The sequence below is a fragment of the Rhinoderma darwinii genome, chromosome 2 (assembly GCF_050947455.1).
Source record: "Rhinoderma darwinii isolate aRhiDar2 chromosome 2, aRhiDar2.hap1, whole genome shotgun sequence".
NCBI lineage: Eukaryota > Metazoa > Chordata > Amphibia > Anura > Rhinodermatidae > Rhinoderma > Rhinoderma darwinii.
In genome coordinates, this window is record NC_134688.1 from 34973022 (window position 1) to 34995376 (window position 22355).

A 22355-nucleotide genomic window follows, 5' to 3' on the forward strand; every position below is an offset into this window, starting at 1 on the left:
TTTTTTAAACTTTATTATTACCGCCTTAGTAATGGCTGCCGACTGATTGACAACCTCCATTACTAAGGCGGGGCTTAATGTTAGCAGGTGCAGAGGCTAACACTAACCCCCATTATTACCCCGGTACCCACCGCCACCAGGAGTACTGGAAAGAGCCGGGTACGAACCAGTACCTGACCATCTGTAGTGATGGTCAGGCACCGGGGCGGCCGCAGGCTGGTAGTATTAGGCTGTGGAAGGCTAAAAACAGTGGCCCTCCCCACCCTGGTAATGCTAGGCTGCTGCTGTGTTGTATCTGGCTGGTTATGAAAATAGGGGGGGTCCTCACATCGTACTTTACAACAAAAAAAAATTAAATGACGTGGGGGCCCCCCATTTTTCATAACCAGCCAGATACAATAAAGCAGCAGCAGGTTAGCATTACCAGGTGGGAAATGTCTGCTGTTTCTGGCCTGTCCCAGCCTGATAATACCAGCCTGCAGCCGCCCCATTACCCGACCATCACTACAGATGGTCAGGTACGGGATCGTACCCGGCTCTTCTCAGCACCCCTGGTGGCGGTGGGTACCGGGGTAATAATGGGGCTCAGTGTTAGCCTCATGCATTGGCTAATACTAAACCCCGCCTTCGTAATGGACGCTGTCAATCAGCCAGCGGCCATTACTAAGGCGGAAGTAATATAGTTTAAAAAAAAACGCAGACATAAAACCCTCCACAGAACCCTCATTAACCATTTTATTGATAATAAAAGAAAGCCGTCATCGAAGTAGTCCTCGAATCCGACGTAGTCCAATGACCGAACCTGTAAAAAAACACAAACACTAAAAAACCTGATTAGTAACACGTGGTAGGCTTAGATACAGGGCCCATGTGTGATACTGTCTGTCAAGGTAGGCTTAGATACAGGGTCCAGCAGATAGTAATCTTATACAGTATAAGATTACTGTCTGCTGGAGCCTTGTATCTAAGCCTACCATGTTGTAGGCTGATATGCGGGGCCCCTTAGACAGGATCACACATGGGCCATGTATCTAATCCTACCATGTGATTGGCTTAGATACAGTGCCCAGCTGACAGCATCGCACAATCTGTGATCCTGTCTCATGGGCCCTCTAAGCCTGCTACATCGTACGCTTAAATGGTTTGTCCAGTCCCTAAACATTGATGGCCTATCCTCAGGACAGGCCATCAATAGCTAATGGGTCAGGGTCCAACTCCCGGGACCCCTGCCAATCAGCTGTTTTGAAGGGGCCGCACCGCTTGTACGAGAGCTGCTTCCCCTTCATTTCCCTTACTCGCTCACACTGTGAATCGCCGACATGGATTCACAGTGTGAGCAAGTGACCGGAATGAAGGGGAAGCACCAGCTCTCGTACGAGCACTGCAGCCCCTTCAAAACAGCTGATTGGCGGGGGTCCCGGGAGTCGGACCCCGCCAATCAGCTTCAGCAGACAGGGATATTAATCTTACCTTCCTCTTCAGCCGCAGCTGATGTCCTGACTCTATCCAGGATCAGGATGCTGTGCGCGGCGCATAGCGTTGTGACGTTATGCGCTGCGCACAGCGCTGTGACATCAGGACCTCTGCTGCGCTCCGGAAGCAGGGAGGTAATTGTATGCAATTGCGACTGCTGCGACTCCTATAGCTACGCCACTGACCCTAGTTTTATATATCTTTACAATACTACACATATAACTGGTATCGCTGCTTCCATAAAAATCTGAACTACAGTATTACAACATAACATTATTTAACCCACACGGTGAACGCCGCAAAAAATAAATGTAAATGCCAGAATCGCTGTTTTATGGTCACTTCATCTCCCCAAAAAAATTAAATAAAAAGTGATCAAAAAGTATTATGTACCCCAAAGTGGTACCAATAGAAACTACAGCTCGACCTGCAAATAATAAGCCCTCACACCACTGAATAGACAGAAAATGTAAAAAAATAATCGCTCTCAGAATAGGGCACATTTTATTTTTAACAATCATTTTTTTCCTTGTAAATGTAGCAAAATATATAAAAAAACATAAAATCGCAGTAATTGTATTAACCCGCAGAATAAAGTTAAATGTCATATTTACTGCACAAAAACCCCCAAAAAATAGAGGAATCACAGTTTTCTTTCCCATTCCACCCCACAAAGACTTTCTTTCCAGTTTCCCAGTACATTATATTGTACAATATATGGTGTCGTGAAAATATACAACTCATCCCGCAAAAAACAAGCCCTAAGATGGCTATATAGATGGAAAAATAAAAAAGTTGGCTTTTGGAAGGCGGGGATGAAAAATATAAGTAAAAATACGAAAAATGGCTGCAGCGGAAAGGGGTTAAGAAAACATTATTTTCACATTGTACCCATGAAATGAAAGTTTTACATAAAAGTATGCAGAATTTCTAGTTTATCAGCAAACAGTAGACTGCATAATAGGAAGTTGTATGTTTGTAGTGTAGTTTGTGCTTCGTGTGAGATACAATTACAATATAAGGAGGAAACACTCAGTGTAGTACAATGTGGTTAAAGGGGGAGACAAACTTTTAATTTAACTGAAAAAAGTTTTTAAACCAAACATTAGCTGTTTATGCTATAAAATAAAATATAATATAAAATGCTTATTATGGAAATACAAGGGGGCTGCACGTTATTTTTTAAAATTATTTGATGAAAATCCCAAAAATCTTATATAAAAAAATAATTTAAAAAACAGTGTGGAGTTCCCCCGAATTTCCAAAATCAGCCAAGGACAACCAACAGCCGCCGTGTGATATTATCAGGATGTGAAGGTTCATGGCTATTGGTGCCTTCCCATCCTAAAAATACCTGTCTGCGGCTGCCCCGGGATCGTCCCGTCTCATCAGATTGGCCGATCCTGACTGTTCCCAGCACTTCCCAGTACCTCTGGGGCATTGGATACCGGTGTAATAGTAGGGGTTAGTTTCAGCTTTTCGTGGACATAGCATACCTCTGGCTGACACCAAGCCCCAGCGATAGTAAGGGTATGTTCACACGCAGTGACTTAAAAAGTCTAAAAATACGGAGCTGTTTTCAGGCGAAAACAGCTCCGGATTTTCAGACGTTTTTGTAGCAACACGCTTTTTTCTTGGCGTATTTTATGGCCGTTTTCGGAGCTGTTTTTAAATGGAGTCAATGAAAAACACCTCCAAAAACATCCCAAGAAGTATCCTACACTTCTTTTGATGAGCCGTCATTTTACACGCCGTATTTTGACGACGCGTAAAATGAAGCCCCGTGGGAACAGAACACCGTAATTTCCATTGAAAGCAACGGGCAGATGTTTGTAGGCGTATTAGGGGCGTAAAACGCCCGAATTACGTCTGAAAACACTGCGTGTGAACATACCCTAATAGAGCGGCGTCAGTCAGAAACTGCCATTACTAAAAAAAACACGTTATTGAAATAAACACTTCCCCACTACAGCTCTCTATCACCAGTTTATTTGTAAAAATGTACATCCAAGACACGGATACCTGTAAAAAAAAACACAGGCAGTAAAACATGGCAATTACAAGCATACAATTATATAATTACATCCAAGAAGCTGATTCCTGACGTCCCCGGCGCTGTCAGCGAGGATGTTTCTGTAGCTGGAACTCCATCAAGATCCTAGCAGGGAAAGTGTCAGAAGAGATGGACACAGCCCTGACGTCATCAGCACTGACGTCGTCAGCGCTGGTCCATCCGAGGGTAGTGGAGGAGAGGGCATGTCTCAGATTTGCAAACAAAAGCCTCCATATGTAAGCCTGAGACAGCGGCGACAATCTTGCATCCATAACAATAGAGAACGGACAAGAGGGAACAGTGTCAGAAGCAAGAAACAGAAGGACACAGGTAAGGTTTCGTTCACATCAGCGTCGGGTTTTCGTTCATGGGTTCCGTCAGACCTTTCCTCAGGGGAACCCATGAACGGAAACCAAGTAGTTGCCTACGCTATTGATTCCACCAAAAGAAGGGAAACCATTAGCAATGGAAGCATTACCATTGAAATGAATAGTAATGCAAATGGAAAGCTATGGTTTCCGTTTGGTTTTTGTTCACGAGTTTCTCTGGCGGAAAGGTCTGACAGAACCTGTAGACAGAACCCCGACGCAGATGTGAACAAAGCCTAAGTTAACCATAATTTTGCAGTTTTTAATGAATTTTTTTATGTATTTTTAAAACTGGATGGTTGCTTTAATTTTCCCTGTGGTGTGGCTTTATGAAATATATACGCACTGCCAGGTTTCCTTACAGATTACAGCTGGTCAATGGGGACGAGGGGGACACTTTGTGGTCTACTTATTGTCAAGGGACCCTTCTAACGAATAGAGATTGTCCAAAGCGGAGAACCATTTTAAGGTCTGGTTTTGACTCTCCCTTTTTGTTAGAAGAATCCCTAAAAATACCCGCAGTGATCCGACAATCTGCAGGGGAACCTAACAGGAAGTTTTTAATTTCCCTACAGCGCCACCTCAGCGGATATGAAGCATTGCATTTTCCCACTGAAATTAATAGGATGTCCATGTAATGCACAGTTGATCCAGGTCCTCTAGAGACGCTCTTTGTAGGATTTCGAAATCTCAAACAGCTGTAGAGAAAACTATTCCTTCTATGTATAGACCCAAATGCCTGGTGCTCTAGAGTTCTGTGATTTATGAATAAATTAAATATTATATAAAAGTTTTGACTTTTCATTTACAACTTTCCATAATCTGAAGTAATAACACGTTGTACTCCAAAATGAGTCAAATGTGAAATCCAATCTTGTTGTTGTACCTTGTAAAGTTGTACTTGTCCCCTTGTTATTAATCAGATGTTCCATCACCGATTATAAGTCAAGTTCCATCCGTGCCAAAGTCTCTGCTACTGTCTCTTTCAGGTACTCTAGTGCTAGGACTTTGCATAGACTTTTGATATAGACTGTTGTTTGGCCAGCTGGCACTCAACTAGTGCATAGCGGCTTAGTTGGTCCACATACCCCTAGATCTTGACAGGCACAGGGTATGGTACTATTATATTCAGGGCCACAGTGTATGATACTATTATTTTCAGAGGCACAGTGTGTAGCACTATTATATTCAGGGGCATAGTGTATTAAACTATTATATTCAGGGGCATAGAGTGTGGCACCATGAGAATATTTTCTTCGCTTATAGGTGCGAAATGTTGGAAAAATTAGCTTCCGAAGACATCTGAGCGACAAACCCTGCAGAAATAGGTCGTGGCCAAGAGGTGTCATCATAGAGGTCTGGACTGGATGGAAAAGAAAAGAGAAAAAGAACGACTCCAATCTGAGAAGACATTACAGTCACTAAATGTAAATGTTTATTCTTCCTGTGACTGATCAGTACTGTAGTCACTGTATGATATGCAGCGAGATGATGGGTGTATCATTCTTTTTTGTGAAACAGCAAATCCCAGCATATCCTTACCATTGTTCATGCTATACTGGGAATGGTGGTTTTCTGCTATACAAACATATGGCAGGGGTTATTTGTGCTTGTGCTCCATATATGTACTGTACTTTGTTCTGGTGCTGTATATATGTACTGAGCTTTGTTCTGGTGCTGTATATATGTACTTAGCTTGGTCCTGGAGTTATATACATCAGAACAACCAAGCTAAATACATATATACAGCACCAAAGAGAAGCTCAATACATATATACAGCACTAAAGAGAAGATCGGTACATATATACAATTTCAGAACCAAGCTCAGCATATAAATACAGCACCAGAATCGAGCTCAGTGTAACACCACCGGGTTTGTGGACACGCTGGACCACTACACCATAACGGAGTAGGGAAAGAAGAGGAGTATTTTGATCCAGCGCTGCGTGGAGTTTAAAATGGAAGCGGATTTCCAAGTTTAATGGTTCTTGATTTAAAAGACATTACAGCCAAGACTAAGGACGCAGAAGCATCCAAAACGCGTAGGCTCTGAGGACACCACCGCCTGCTTACCCTCACACCTGGACTTTATACCTCTGGACTATCTTTTAAATCAAGAACCATTAAACTTGGAAATCCGCTTCCATTTTAAACTCCACGCAGCGCTGGATCAAAATACTCCTCTTCTTTCCCTGCTTCAGACCGTGTGCCGACACGAGGATCCGGGGCGCTGCTGCGACACAACCCACAGTGTCAGGTGAGCTGGAGGATCCCTCCCCCCTCTTCCTCTATTTTTGTTACCATAACGGAGTAGCAGCTGGTCAAATAAATATAGGACCATCACTAGTCAGTGGTATCTTGTTGGCAGGCTGGTGCCGGATAGCTGGAGGCTGGCTTGTGCTGGATTTTTGGAAATGGGCCTGTGCCGGATTATTGGAAGATGACCTGTGCTGGGTTATCGGAAGCTGGCTTGTGCTCTATTATCGGAAGCAGAACTGGTCTCGGACAATGGAGGCAGATACTGGACTTGTCATGGACAACGGATACTGAAATCTTCAAGGACACGGGATTTGACACGGACACCAGACACGGATACTGAAGTTGTCACGGACGCTGGATACAGAAACAGGCTACGGAACCTTTGCAGACTAACACAAGGTCAGTAACAACATTGCTCAGGCACTGAGGAAGTGGTCGGAGCATGTTGGCGTCCCAGATCAGAGAGACACCGGTGCAAAGGACAGGATGGCTAAAACCAAGCCTAGTGCATATATGCATCATAGCAACCAAGCTCAAAACATATATACATGTACCGAGCTTGGTTTTTGTGATGTATTTATGTACTAAGCTTGGTTGTGGTGCAGTATATACAGAATTGCGGAAGGGACTGCAGTACTAGGCCCGTCTCCTGACGCTTCACCGCTGACCGCTGCGTCCACCACCATAGGGCTGGGGGGTCCAGTGGCAGAAGCGGCTCCTGCGGTTCATGTTCACCACACTAATAATTTACCAGAGGTAGCTGAGGGTTTGGAGCACAGTCTTGGGACCGTTGTTTGCGGTCCCCAAACCGGCGATCGCCGGTATTCAACGAATACCGGCGATCGCCGTTACAATTAATGGAGCATTGTAAATCTAACTTTTTATCTCCTCTCACCATGAATGTTTGGTGAGAGGAGATAAAAAACTACTTGTTAGGCCTCCGATCGTGCCCCCCCCTCCCCCCAACCACCGGGAAAAAAAAAAATTAAAAATGGCGCACGCATGCGCTGTCAGTTGAAAGGCAGCTATTCTGCCTGTAAATGGAAACTGATCAGGGACCGTTATAATTGGTCCCTGATCAGATGGTCACTGTGATATACCTATCACAGTGACCATAGTCCCATATTTTCAAAATACAGCACAAGATTTGTGCTCTTTCCCTCCCTCCTCTCACTGTAGTTGATCTGTGAGAGGAGAGAGAGAGATACTATACAAATCTTGTGCTGTATTATACTGTAAAATACACCACATACTTACTCGCCAGTGTTCCGATATTATCCGAATATTGTCCGTAATTTACCCCAGATTACCCGTAATCACCCCAGATTACCGTAATCACCCCAGATTACCCGTAATTACCCCAGTTTACCCGTAATTACCCCAGATTACCCGTAATTACCCGTAATTACCCCAGATTACCCGTAATTAACCCAGATTACCCGTAATTACCCCAGATTACCAGTAATCACCCCAGATTACACGTAATCACCCCCGTTTTTTTGTTTGTCTTCTAAAAAAAAAAAAAAAATAAATTATTAGTGTGGTGAACATGAACCGCAGGAGCCGCTTCTGCCACTGGACCCCCCAGCCCTATGGTGGTGGACACAGCGGTCAGCGGTGAAGCGTCAGGAGACGGGCCTAGTACTGCAGTCCCTTCCGCAATTTGGGATCCTGCAATTGCTTTCTCCCCCCAAGTTTTGCCATTTACAGCGACTCCAGGCATCAACGCAGATGTCTCAAATTTTAGTCCCTATAATTTTTTTCATTTGTTTATAGGCGATCAGATCCTGGAACTAATCGTCCAGCAGACTAATTTATATGCCAGGCAATTTGGCACCCAAAATCCCAGGTCTTGCTATGCCAGAGGATGGATCCCCACAACAGTTTCTGAAATAATTTTTTTTTGGGGAATTACCCTAAACATGGGGATAGTAAAAAAAAACTCTATCCGCTCCTATTGGGCTACCAGCGCTATCCATAGCACGCCTGTATTTGCAGCCGTTATGGCCCGAACGCGCTATGAGACTCTAATGCGTTTCATGCATTTTTCTGACAATACACAAATCCCCCCAAGAAGTGACCCAGCCTATGATCGCCTCAACAAACTGAGACCCCTAATCTCCCTCCTAAGTGACTAATTTTTCAATTTATACACCCCAGGCCAAAAACTAGCGGTAGATGAGTCCCTTATGTCCTTCAAGGGCCGTCTATCGTTTCGACAATACATCCCCTCCAAAAGAGCCCGATACGGAGTGAAACTCTATAAGGTGTGCGAGAGCACAACGGGCTACACCTGTGGCTTTATCATTTATGAGGGCAGGGACCGCCACCTTAATCCCCCAGGATGCCCAGAGGATATTGGCATTAGTGGGAAAATTGTCTGGGAACTCATGGTGCCATTCCTACAAAAAGGGTACCATGTGTACACCGACAATTACTACACCAGTGTCCCCCTGTATAAGTCCCTCCATGCTGCGAATACAGGGGCCTGTGGGACGGTACGAAAAAATAGAGTCGGCTTCCCTCAACGACTGGTGTCCAGGCGACTAGAAAGGGGTGCGTCACTCTCATTTGCAAGTGACCAGTTGCTCGCTGTCAAATGGAGTGACAAAAAGGACGTGTACATGCTCTCCACCGTGCACGAGGACACCACAGTGGCAGTAAGAGAGAGGGGCGCTACCTCTGATAAGAGGAAACCGGTCTGCGTGGTGGACTATAACAAGTTCATGGGGGGAGTCGATCTATCTGACCAGGTCCTACAACCGTACCTGGTCAAGCGCAAAACTAGGGCCTGGTATAAAAAGGTAGCGATCTACCTTATCCAGATGGCCACTTACAACAGCTATGTGCTGTACAAGACCCAGGGAACGCTCAGTTTCCTCCAGTATCAGGAGAAAATTATAGAGCACCTCCTGTTTGACTCCCCCGCACCTAGAGACTCCTTCGAGTCAGAGGATGTCAAAAGGCTCACTGAGCGCCACTTCCTTCACCCCGTCCCTGCCTCTGTGAACCAAAGATACCCCCAAAAGAGATGCCGGGTGTGCAGTAAACACGGAAGGAGGAGCGATTCCCGGTTTTACTGCCCCATGTGCCCTTCAAATCCAGGCCTGTGCAACTACCCCTGTTTTGAGACCTACCACACCGTTTCTAATTATTAATTTTATCTATAATTTAGGGAAAACCAAAAAGGGTGGGGTGGGGGGGGGGGATCCTTTTTAGGGAGTCAATTTCATTTATGCATATTTTTTTGTTTAGTTTCTGGGCTTTCCAAGGGAGGGAGGGATTCTCATGGGGAGGTTTATTTATTTCAGACTGTAAAACTAAATTTCCCTTTTATGATTTTTTTTATACAATTCTTGGACAATTAAATCCAGGACTTGATCACTCACAAATGAATACTGTTTATTGTGCAGGAGCCCACATCTGTCTATTCAGAACATGGACCCCACAAGTGTTCTTGAAATAAAAAATAAATGTGGGCATTGCCCGTGCCGCCCCTGAATCAGTGGAAGTCGTGCATTTTAGCAATGGTTACAATAATAAATTGGGGATGTAGTTCCTTTTTCTTATGACTATGTCCTGCCACATACAGCGGTTACATTCCTAATTCTGTACCGTGATACGGGCATGATATTTTTTCTTTGGAGGATCTCTAATAATCGAGCTGTTCCTTATCAATACACCATGGTCTTTGTTACGGTTCTTCTGGAAATACTGACATCATTTTGGGGATTAGTGATCCTTTACTGTTCCTATAGATGGTTTTGGACATTGCCCCTCTATATATTCTGTAGGTGATTGGTTGTTTTGTGCGCATAGCGGTTCCTACCTTGCCGGGCAGGGGCCTGTTATGGTGTACCGCGTCACTTGGCACATTCGTCCCTCATAAGGATTGATGGAGCTAAAGAGACGTTGTACAACCAGTCACTGAAAAAAAAAAAACCTTGTCATGACAGCCCTGCAGGTTCTTCTATCTAGTGAACAGACTCGAGTTTGCAACATAGTTGGATACATTTTCCTCCATTTGTTTGAAGATATTGCCCGTCACTCCAGTACAGTTTATTTTTTCCTCTCTGACTGATTTTATATTAGGACAGAATTCTGTCCACAATGACATCATAATGGCACCAACTTCTTCTTCAGCAAGACATAGTCATAAGTACAGGCAAATACGTCTATAGCGACATGTATCCATTATGAATACACGGCTTCACTTCTCTTCTGTGCCGCACAAATTTATTAATGTGGCATATTTCTAACAAAATAACCTTCTACCACGTCTCCTCTATTTCATGTGGAAACGTAATAAGAGTTTGAAGAAAACATTATATACCCATAGTGTCTGAAATGATACCCATTATTTCCTCCTTTAAAAAATGTTTGGTCCGCATGCCCACTACACCACTAGATGAATACCTTTAGGGGTTTAGTTTTTAAAATGGGGTCATTTCTGCGTGTTTTTTTTTTTTTTGTTCAGGCAGCTCAATGCCTCTAAATGCATGATATGGGGCCTAGAATTTATTCAATTGTGCCCTGAAAGCCAAAGGGTGCTCCCTCTCTTTTTGGCCCAGCCACACGTCTAATAAGCATATTTGGGCAACAATGAGAGTATTTTTGAAAACAGGAGAAACGGGGTGATAGATTTTGGGGTGGGTTTCTTCATTTTCATGTTCGCTTTACAAAGAAATCGGTCTTCAAAGTGATACTTTTATGAAAAAAGTGAAGTTTAATTTTTTTTCACCTGCTATGCATTAAATTTAGCAAAAAACTGTGGAGTCAAAATACTCACTACACCCCTAGATAAATACCTTAAGGGGTCTAGTTTTCTAAATGGGGTCGTTTATGGGGAGTTTCTATCGTTCTGGTAGTTCAAAACCTCTCCAAATATACAGTGGGGCCTAAAACATTTTCAAGCAAAATATGAGACCTGAAAGTCTCCGGGTGTTCCCTTCCTTTCGGGCCCTGCCGTGTGTCCAGGCAATGCATTAGAGTCACAATGGGGGCATTTTTGAAAACAAGAGAAACAGGGTGATAGATTTTGTGGTGTGTTTCTTCATTCTCATGGTCGCTTTACAAAGAAATCGGTCTTCAAAGTTATACTTTTATGAAAAAAGTGAGATTATATTTTTTTACGCCTGCTTTGCATGAATTCTTACAAAAAAACTGTGGGGTCAAAATACTTACAACACCCCTTAATAAATACTTTAAGGGGTGTAGTTTGCAAAATGGGGTCACTTGTGGGGGTTTCCACCATTCTGACACCTATGAGCCTCTGAAAACCTGGCTTGGTGCAGGAAAGCCAAATGTACTTCAAAATGTATAAAATTATTACTAAACTTGTAAGTCTTCTAAATTGCTCAAAAAAAATTTTTTTTTCAAAAGTGCTGCCAAAATAGAGTAAAGAGATGGAAATATATATTTAATAAAAAAAATTGTACTGTATGTATGTACATATGTGACATATTGCTGTAAAAAATAGGGAAAAATGATAATTTTTACAAAATTTCTTCATTTTTTCTATTTTTTTATTAATTTCCGTAAATCGTATCAGTCTACTTTTAACACTAAAATAAAGTACAACATGTGACGAAAAAACAATGTCAGAATTACTTGGATATTCAAAACTTTCGCTGAGTTATTTTCTGATAAAGTCAGACATACCAGATTTAACAAATCTGGCTTTGTCATTAAGGCCCAAACAGGCCCGGTCATTAAGGGGTTAAAACCCGAGCCATAGACTTTTTACGACTCCGGTTTTAACTTACTGCCCGCGCGATCGGGCTGCTGAATGTCGGGTCTCCGGCTGTCAGTGACTGCCGGGGACCCTGAGGAGAGGATAAAAGCAGCTTTCGCTGCCAGCGATCACACATGTATCCCCTATCCTGTGGATAGGGGATACATGTATTTTGTAGGACACACTGTAGGTCGCATTTTTTTTGGGAGGGGGGACGCTGTATGGCGTTCCCTACAGGGGGGGAACGCTGTATGGCGTTCCCTACAGGGGGGGCTGTATGGCGTTCCCTACAGGGGGGGCTGTATGGCGTCCCCTACAGGGGGGGGGGCTCTATGGCGTTCTCTACAGGGGGGGATGTATGGCGTTCCCTACAGGGGGGGCTGTATGGCGTTCTCTACAGGGGGGGCTGTATGGCGTTCTCTACAGGGGGGCTGTATGGCGTTCTCTGCAGGGGGACTGTATGGCGTTCTCTACAGGAGGGCTGTATGGCGTTCTCTACAGGGAGGGCTGTATGGCGTTAGCACTGTCCAATAAATATACAGTAAACAGAAGAAAATACGGTCCAGCAATCCTCATGACAATGTGATGACTTTATTAGAAAAACATTTTATAAACCACACGGCATGTTGAAGTAATGATACAAGACTGCTTACGCGCTTCGAAAGCCAACTACATTCTTCGCAAATGTACGCCATCTCCTCCAAACAGTCAATTACATCAGAAGTCCAGTTCCTTGTGCTGCATGACTCGTGGATGCCCTATCCGTGGCGATATCCGTGTCCTTTCCACTGCTTCTCACTTGAGTCCTGTAGGCACAAAAAACATTCTGCAAGTATCCATTGTCATCCGTGCCTGCAGATTCTGCATTAATGATGCAACTCACTCAACTCCTTGTCTATTTCAACGTTTACTGATGCCTCTTTTAGATGCGACAGATGTATTTTTTTTATACTTACCAGCCTGCTTCACAGGCACCATCCCTTTTTATTGGCACCTGATCAATAAGGGGGTCCTGCTCCACCACCATAACACTGCAATACTAAACTAAATCTTCCATAGACATCACAAAAACTAGACAAGCCTTTCCTCCCTTATGTTTCCCAACATTTCCTGGGACAAGTGTGTGTAGGTAGAAATCAACAAACATGTTTCCTGGCCCCAAACTTTACCCCCTCTTTCCAGTAAAGGATTGGCTTTCGGTATCACGCCTCCTCGCTTTTACCTTTTTACTTTATCCTGCGTAAACATTTTTTTCAGCATCTTAAATGTCTTGCCCATTAGCCCATCTATCCCCAACATCAGACCACTTATTATCATCTGACAGATCAGAATCAGACTCAACCAGCTACTGTTGCCTTCTTCTGCTTCTCTTTACATCCAGATGCGATGCTCCTGTAATTCCAAACATTGTGCCAGTACCCCGTGTTCTAAACATTTTGGCAACCCCAAGGTGTCCCTCTCCCATGTTGAGATTATGAGGCCCTACTGGGATATTGCTGCCTTCATCGACCCTGGATCCCTGCGCAAGGATCCTGGCACTTGGCCCATCATTGTGCCATGTTCCCTCAAATTTTTGCTAGAATGATACCATTGAGGATACCTGCCTTGCTTCCTTGATGCCATTTGCTCCAAACAATCCAGTACACTCCAAGTCCAGGTCCTTGTGCTGCATGACTTGTGGGGGCTCTATACGTGGCAATATCCTGGCACCTTCCATTGCTTTCCGCTTGAGTGCTATAAATATAAAAACATTCTGCCAGTGTCCATTATCACCTAGGCCTGCAGATTATGACTGTGTAATGAAACTCACTTAAGTCCTTGTCTATTGCATCCAGGCCTTGACACATCGCAAATGTTCTTGGCAGACCAAAGCTGTCTAAAATCTCCCTACACTCCCTCACCCAATTACCTTACACCTACGTTCAGTCCCAAACCGAGCCATGTGGCCAGCATTTTGGACAAAGATACCCCTAACTTACATTATGCCTATTCCTACCAACTATCCAAGGTTCCCCACTGCTACGCCTTTCTTGGCATTTTGCCCGCTCATTACTTTTTCAATGTACAGAGCTACTGGTGGATACTGTATATAGTAACTAATGATGGACATACCGCATATAGATGAAATATTACTTCAGAGAGTCCCCCTGGCAGCAGGCAGCCGATCTCTAGAAATTCTGGAACAAAAAGTATAAACTGTGAAAATATTATGACGTGCGCTTAGTATGGTTCATCATATCAACAAATATATGTTCAGCCTATTGAAAACATCAGGGAGATTGTTCCCACAGTCTTGTCATGTGTCTCTATAGGAACATTCTGGGTGACATCACATTATAGAATTTCTATAGGTTGTTATTTGCTATAATACTTACATATATACAGTGGATCTTCTAGCATGTCGGCTGTCACTGGTGCCACATATTCAGATGTTATAAATGTCTGTAAAATACATAATGGGTTTAATGCACATACATAAAATAACCCCATATCTAGAATGAATAATAATATATTTACTTTCACACATTTCATTTTCTATCACAGGGCGAGTCCAATGCCCCTCTGCCACACAAATAACACCAGCAGTATAATGGCACATAATAGTTGGAGGACCCTGGTATAGATTTTGTATCAGGGACCAGGAGCTTATTGTTATTCTTCTATATAATCTTATCCTTAATGGAAAACTTCTAATTTGTCTTTTGTGGAGTCTTTTGGACTGGAGTAGAGAGAGTAGAAAATGGTAAATTGGATTTCTGGATTCAACAGACAAAATAATTCTTAAAGGGGTTTTCTGACAGTTTCATAAACCTTAGTCTAAGCCGCATATGGCTAAAAATAACAAATTGTCCCTACTCATTTTTTAAATTCCCGGTGGCTCCTGCGCTGGTGGTTCTGTTGTCTTTAGTTGCTAGGCCACAGCGGTCATATACGTGTGGATGGCATGTCACGTGGCAGCTATTGTGTCACATCCAGGGCCGGCCTTAGGTTTATTGGTGACATGTGCAGTATCTGTGACGTCCTCCCCCTTATGATGCACCATGTAGTGTCCAAATAATGTAATCATACAGTGCCCAAATAACATCACCCAGTCAATAAACTAGGGATTGTATCTTTCTGTTTTTTTATATTATAGGTTTGGGCCCTAAATGCCGGATCGGCAGTGTAAGTTGAGGGTGCCCAGGCCATCTATGGTGGTAGTGCCCTCTTCAGTATTGACCAGTAATACACACTATGTGATCATTTAGAGATGCAGTTAATAAAATACACTGACCTTGGACTCTCCTACTGAATACATCCGACTGAATGTAGAACGTTATGTGATGTGAGGTGGAGGACTCTGCTTAATCTTTGATCTGCCCTCCTGGGACGTGTGGTTATCATTAACTCTTATGAGGAATTAATTCTAGGAGAAAGAAAGACAATGTATTAGGACAAATCTCAATCAATGGCAACATTTCTATCTAGAACAGAGTCCAGTCCCCAACCAGTGTAAAATTACCAAAGGGGTAAATAGGATGACCGGCTGGGGTCCAGGGATTTGGGGTGGCCCACAGCTCTGGGGCTCCATACGCCCCTGAAATTGGACAAACAATAACGGCGCAGGGAGGAAGCGAAATGTCTGACCCGGTTGGTCGTCTATTAGGTGAGTATAATTTTTTATTTTATAGGAGCAAAGGGGGCACTATTAATATGGGGGATAAAAGGACTGAGTCGGGGCTTAGAAAAGGGGGCTTCATTACTGTGGGGCCATACAAAAGGGGCATTCTGACCCAGGACATACAAAAAGTGTCATTCTAACTGTGGAGGGTATTGATGGATACTGCATATAGTAACTAATAAGAGACGCACCTTGCATAGATGAAATATTGCTTCAGAGAGTCCCCCTGGCAGCAGGCAGCCGATCTTAAGGTGTTCTGGAAAAAACAATAATTGTGTAGTTTTATTTCTCCAGACAGACGTGTGCTCAGTATAGACCACCCAACAATGAAGGAAATGTACATTAGGGCTCATGTACACAGCAACTTCATGTGGACGGACCTGTATGGTGGCGCACAGACTGCAGTACTGGTAATGTAGACACTCTGTGTGCGCTGTGTGCTCCCCCATAAGCCAAATGTGTATTAGGAAATGACATAAATAACAAGTCCCTTATATATTACTAATACCATAATATCTTCTTTATGGAGCATTTCTATAATAATAATAATATAAAGCTGCAGCAAAATTCCCAGCGTTTACTTTTGCTACATGTGGATGAGTTTTTGAGACTGTAACTATTCACCTGTAACACTTGTGAATTTTGCCGCGCAGCAAATCTGCAGCGTCTGAATTCAGCTTTATGGCGTAGAATATAGTACTCAAATACTGCAATCATACAGTGCCCAAATAACACTGCCAGACAAGTATTGTCTGCCACACTGTAATGTAATCCATTACCAAGGAATTGTATCTGCATCCTGAGCAGTGCCCTTTACTTTTTTTTACATGAAGAGTGGGTTTGAGTGTTCAAGCAATGGGTGACCCAGACATCAAGACCAGTGGCGCCCCATTCATTAGTGACAGGTGATGCACCCAGTGTAACCGCACAGGTCGCACACCCCTAAGACAGGCCCTGGATGAACAACATTGGGGAATTTGTTCCCACAGTCTTGTCATGTGTCTCTATAGGAACATTCTGGATGACATCAGATTATAGAATTTCTATAGGTTGTCATTTGCTATAATACTTACATATATACAGTGTATGTCCTAGCATGTCGGCTGTCACTGGTGCCACATATTCAGATGTCATAAATGTCTGTAAAATACATAATGGAATAAACATAAAATAACCCCATATCTAGAATGAATAATAATATATTTACTTTCACACCTTTCATTTTCTATCACAGGACGAGTCAGACATTGAAAACATTTTGTAATGTTAGTGTAAACCCAGGGAACATAACTATAGGGGTGAAGAGGTTGCAGTCACACCCAGGCCCAGGAGTCCATGACTGACATTAGGGGGGGTCACAATGTGGGCAATTTACAAATGCCAATCCCCAATGCCCCCATCTCCTAGAGGAATGCCGATTTTCGCTGCTAGAAACGCGATGTCAGTGAGAGAAGCACCCAGGCGGAAAGGCAGCTGCTGAGTTGCCCGGCCGCTTCTAAAACACAAGCAGTGGAAGGGAGCCAGCGCAGCGCCCCGTTCCACCTGCTGGAGGGATGCGCCCTATGTAATGGCACAGGTCGCACACCCCTAAGGCCGACCCTGGCTACTGCTGAGCCTTATTAGTATAATATACGGTAGCTTTTTAAGACTATTTAATTAAATTAAATTAGACATCATATTGAAAACGACTGAGAAGTCACATTCCACATTACTGACAGCTGCAATTCTCAGACAATGGTAAGGGTATGTTCACACACTTAACTAAAAAACGTCTCTAAAATACAGAGCTCTTTTCAAGGGAAAACAGCCTCTGATTTTCAGCCATTTTTTAAACCACAAACATTTTTTGAGGCGTTTTTACCAACGTTCTTGGAGCTGTTTTTCTATTGAGACAATCAAAAACGGCTCCAAAAACGGCCGAAGGAGTGAAATGCACTTCTTTTTACAGGGTGTTTTTTATGCGCCGCTTTATCAAACGCCCACGTAAAATGCACCATCGGAAAAAAATAACAGTTTTTCCCATTGAAATCAATGGGCAGATGTTTGGAGGCGTCCATCCTCTGTAGTTTTAGATGTTTTTCGGGGCGTTTATGGCCATGAAAATAGGCCATGTGAACATACTCTGAGTTGTAACTTTAATGAGAAAATATGAAACCTTGAAATCTGAATGTAAAATGTTCAGTTGTTACTTGCATTAATAGAAACATTTTACTGGAACTTGAACTGTTTGTCTAAAAGAAAAAAACAACCCCCGACAATCACCAGAAAAAAATCCTTCTACAATCATATAGTTGTGGTGAGGTGTTGGTGTGGTTAGAAATTGCTGCAGTAATGTCCAGTGTGAATCTGGCCTTATATGAGAATTCTAGAGCGTATATATTTCATGTGTCCAGTAACATGTAGAATTAATGATAAAATGCTGCATCTTACCTGTCAATCACACAGTCAATCACAGTCCCGGTCCAGACGTCATTGGCAGAAATTGTAAAAAATATGTAATCCAGCTGCACATAGAACCTAACGGCTAGTACTGTCTATGACATCATCAGTGACATCATAAGCGGCTGCAGAATCTGTTACATCATCTAATTATCTCCTACTGCCTGGATAGACTGTCTGTGCATACACTGGATATAGGCGTTACATGGGACTGCTGTTTATAAACATGGAAGAAAGATACATGTGTGGTTATAGGGGCTACGACTAAGAACATGTAATGTATGAAACGTGTAATCTGTTACTAGATGGATTTTATACTTTTATACAGATGTAGCCATCTTTAACTTGACTCTGATAACTTGTTGCAGCGTGATACTTTCTTGACCCCGCAGCACTCCGTGTTTCAAGTGTGCGTGAGTAGGCTTCCACGCCAATGTGTAAAAATGGGAACTCAGCACTCCAAGGTATTATGCAATAAGTGATATTTGATTTCACATATAGCGAAAAGTAGTAATCCAAAAATAATGGTGCCATTACCCAACAGCGACCGAGGTCACAAGCGCCGCATATCCGTGTCTAAAGAAGGTTGAATGTATAGACCGAAACGTTAAAAACCTATTTTTGGATTACTACTTTTCGCTATATGTGAAATAAAATATCATTTGTTGCAGCGTGATATCACACAACAAAAGCCATTGAAAAAATCAAGATAAGGGATTGTTCATTTATTGCGTTAAAAGTCAAGGTAAAGACGGCAACATCTGAACTAATAAAGGATACATTTTATTGAATTTCGTTTTAGGCTACATTCACACAACAGTAAAAAACGTCCGCTTTCAGAACAATGATGTTCTATGGGTATATTCACACAGCCTTTTTTTAACCACCCGTGAATATTGGCCGTCAAAAAATAGAACATGTCCTATTTTTGGCCGCTTTCACGGCCAGACGGCCCCCATAGAAGTCAATGGATCAATTTTTAACGGCCGTCAATACATGTAATAGCCGTTAAAAACGGTTCTGTGATTTGGGGATTCAAGAGCCAAGGGAACTATTGGCTCCCTTGCTGGTAATCGGCGGCGCAATGACACATACTCACCGATGCAGCGCCGTCCTCTACAGGTGTGGTCTCTAGTCTCATGGGTTCTGCGAAGGTGACGAGATGACGTCCTCGCGTCGCCTTCGCAGAACCAGTGAGACTAGAGATCACTCGTGACGTAGACGGTCATGCATCGGTGAGTATGTAGGGCATTCAGGCGGACAAAAATTACGGATATTGTTGCGCTCACTACTATGGTAGCATGGCGCTAGTACAGGGGACATTGTTGTCTACTGTAGCAAATTTTTCGGCACGGTCCTGAATTTACAGAGAGAGTCCCGGAAGATTACCGCAGGGAGGGGGGGGTGTGGTGCTTTCTCCGGAGAGGTGTCTGTGTCATCATCTACAGGGGGGCTGTGTGCCATCGTCTACAGGGGGCTGTGTGCCATCGTCTACAAGGGGGCTGTGTGCCATCATCTACATGGGGCGGTGTGCCATCATCTACAGGGGGGCTGTGTGCCATCATCTACAGGGGGGCTGTGTGCCATCATCTACAGGGGGGCTGTGTGACATCATCTACAGGGAGGCTGTGAGCCATCATCTACAGGGAGGCTGTGAGCCATCATCTACAGGGGGTCTGTGTGCCATCATCTACAGGGGGTCTGTGTGCCATCATCTACAGGGGGTCTGTGTGGCATCATATACAGGGGGTCCGTGTGCCATCATCTACAGGGGGGCTGTGTGGCATCATCTACAGGGGGGCTGTGAAACAATCATGACAATGACCTTTGTTTGGGTGTTTTCAGGGGGTTGGGACAAAAGAAGCCAGACAAATGAAATTCATCAGTTTTTTTAACGGCCATGAAAAAAGGATGCAAAATGGATGTCAAACGGCCATTAAAAACGGACAGACGGACTGGAAGTGTATAAAAATTTGCAGACACAATGATGCAAAACGGCCATGAAAAACTGACAGTTGATCAGTTTTTAAAGTACTATATAATGTACTGGGAAGCTGTAAAAAAATTATTTGCGGGCTGAAATTGGAAAAAACTGTGATTCCTCCATTGTTTTTTGGGTTTCGTTTTAACGGCTTTCACCGTGTGGTAAAAAGAAACAACTTAACTTTATTCTGCGGCTCAATAAGATTACAGTGATATCAAATTTATATTTTTTTTTTTTATATTTTACTACTTTAACCGCTGCCCTCCCCAACCATTTTAGGATTTTTACTTTTGGTTTTTCCTCCCCACCTTCCAAAAGCTATAATTGTTTTATTTTTCCATCTATATAGCCATATTAGGGCTTGTTTTTTTGCGGGACAAGTTGTCGTTTTTTATGGCACTATTTATTGTACCGCATAATGTACTGGGAAGCTGTAAAAAAATTATTTGTTGGGTGAAATGGACAAAAAACAGCGATTACGCCATTTTTTGGGGAGTTTTGTTTTTATGGCATCCATTAGGCGGCAAAAACTACATATGCACCTTATTCTACAGGTCGATACGATTACGGCGATACCAAATTTAAATGTTATGTTTTATGTTTTACCACTTTTAAAAAAATAATACTATTTGCTAAATTAAAAAAATCTTTTGTGTCGCCATATTCTAAGAGCCGTAACTTTTTCATTTATCCATCAATTTAGCAATGTGAGGGCTCAAATTTTGCGGGCCGAGCTGTAGTTTTCACTGATAGCATCTTTTGGTATATGCAACTTTTTGATTACTTTTATTTCATTTTTAAGAAAAGCTAAGGTGACCAAAACCCAGCAATTTGCGTGTTTCATATATATATATATATATATATACTTTTTTTTTACTGCATTTACCGAGCGGGTTAAACAAAGCTATGTTGTGATAGTTCAGACTTTTACGGATGCGGCAATACCAGTTATGGTAAAAATTTGAAAAGGGGTGTTTTTTGATCTTTTAATACTTTATTTTTTTTGGAACATAACAAAAAACTTTATTTAACTATTTTTTACTTTTTTTATTAGTCCCCCTAGGGACTTGAAGCAGTGATTGTTGGATTGCTTGCATGATATACTGCAATACTAATGTATTGCAGTATATCGTGATTCTGACAGTCTGCTTTAAAGCCCTGCCGGAGGCAGAGCTTCAAAGGAGTAGAAAAATGACAGACCTGGGGGCCTTTGTTAACCATGGAAGAAAGATACGTGTGCTGTTATAGGGGCTACGACTATGAACATGTAATATATGAAACATGTAAGCTGTTACTGGATGGATATAAACTGTTATACTAATAAAGAATATATTTTATTGAATTTAATTTGAGTTCTGGATTATCTAATTTTTAATACTCCATAAAGTTACCAGACTATTATCCGCACACCGAGAGTTTATTGGACACATGCACGGCCTGGTGAGCAGATAAACTTCTTGTTTGTTTGTGTGAAGTCATGTACAGATGTAGCAATCCTTTTCCTTATAACTTGCTGCAGCATGATCACTTATCACTTAAGTTATTGAAAACCATTGAAAAAGTGAATTTAAAGTGTCTTGCCACTGTGTATTTAAGGCCCCATGCACACAAATGTGTGCCTGCGGCTGCAATTCCCCCAAAAATCCACTGGAGAATTGCGGCCCCATTCATTTCTATGGGCTCATGCACACGACCGTGATATCCAGGGTTATAGAAAATAATGGACGCGGCCATGTGCATGGCCCGCAATTTGCGGGTGGCTCGCGGGTGACACTCCACGGCCGGCCGACCCAAAAATCACAGCTGTGCACATGGCTACAGTCGTGTGCATGAGGCCTAAGGCTGGGTTCACACTGAGTTTTTTGCAGCCTGAAATTCTGCCTCAATATTGCGTTTGTAATTTTGAGGCAGATTTTGCTCTGCCTGCACACCGATTTTTGCTGCGTTTTTAACAGCGTTTTTCACCCACGGCCATTGAGCCACGAAATACGCTTTCTCTGCCTCCCATTGATGTCAATGGGAGGTCAGAGGCGCAAACGCCCGAAGATAGGGCATGTCCCTTCTTTCTCTCACGAGCCGTTTTTTCCGCTCACGGGAAAAAAACGCCTCACCTCCCATTGAAATCAATTGAAAGCCTTTTTGGCCGTTTTTCGAGTGTTTTCGGACTCGGTTTCCGCGTCAAAAAATGTGTCAAAAAACTACGTGTGAACTGACCCTAAGGGTATGTTCAGACGCTTAGCAAAAAACGTCCGTAAACTACGGAGATGTTTTGAGAAAATCAGCCTCTGAATTTGAGGCATGTTGGAAGCGTGTTTGCGAGCGTTTTTCATGTCGAGGCGTATTTTGGGGCGTTTTTGCACGCGTAATTGAGCCGTTTTCCAAG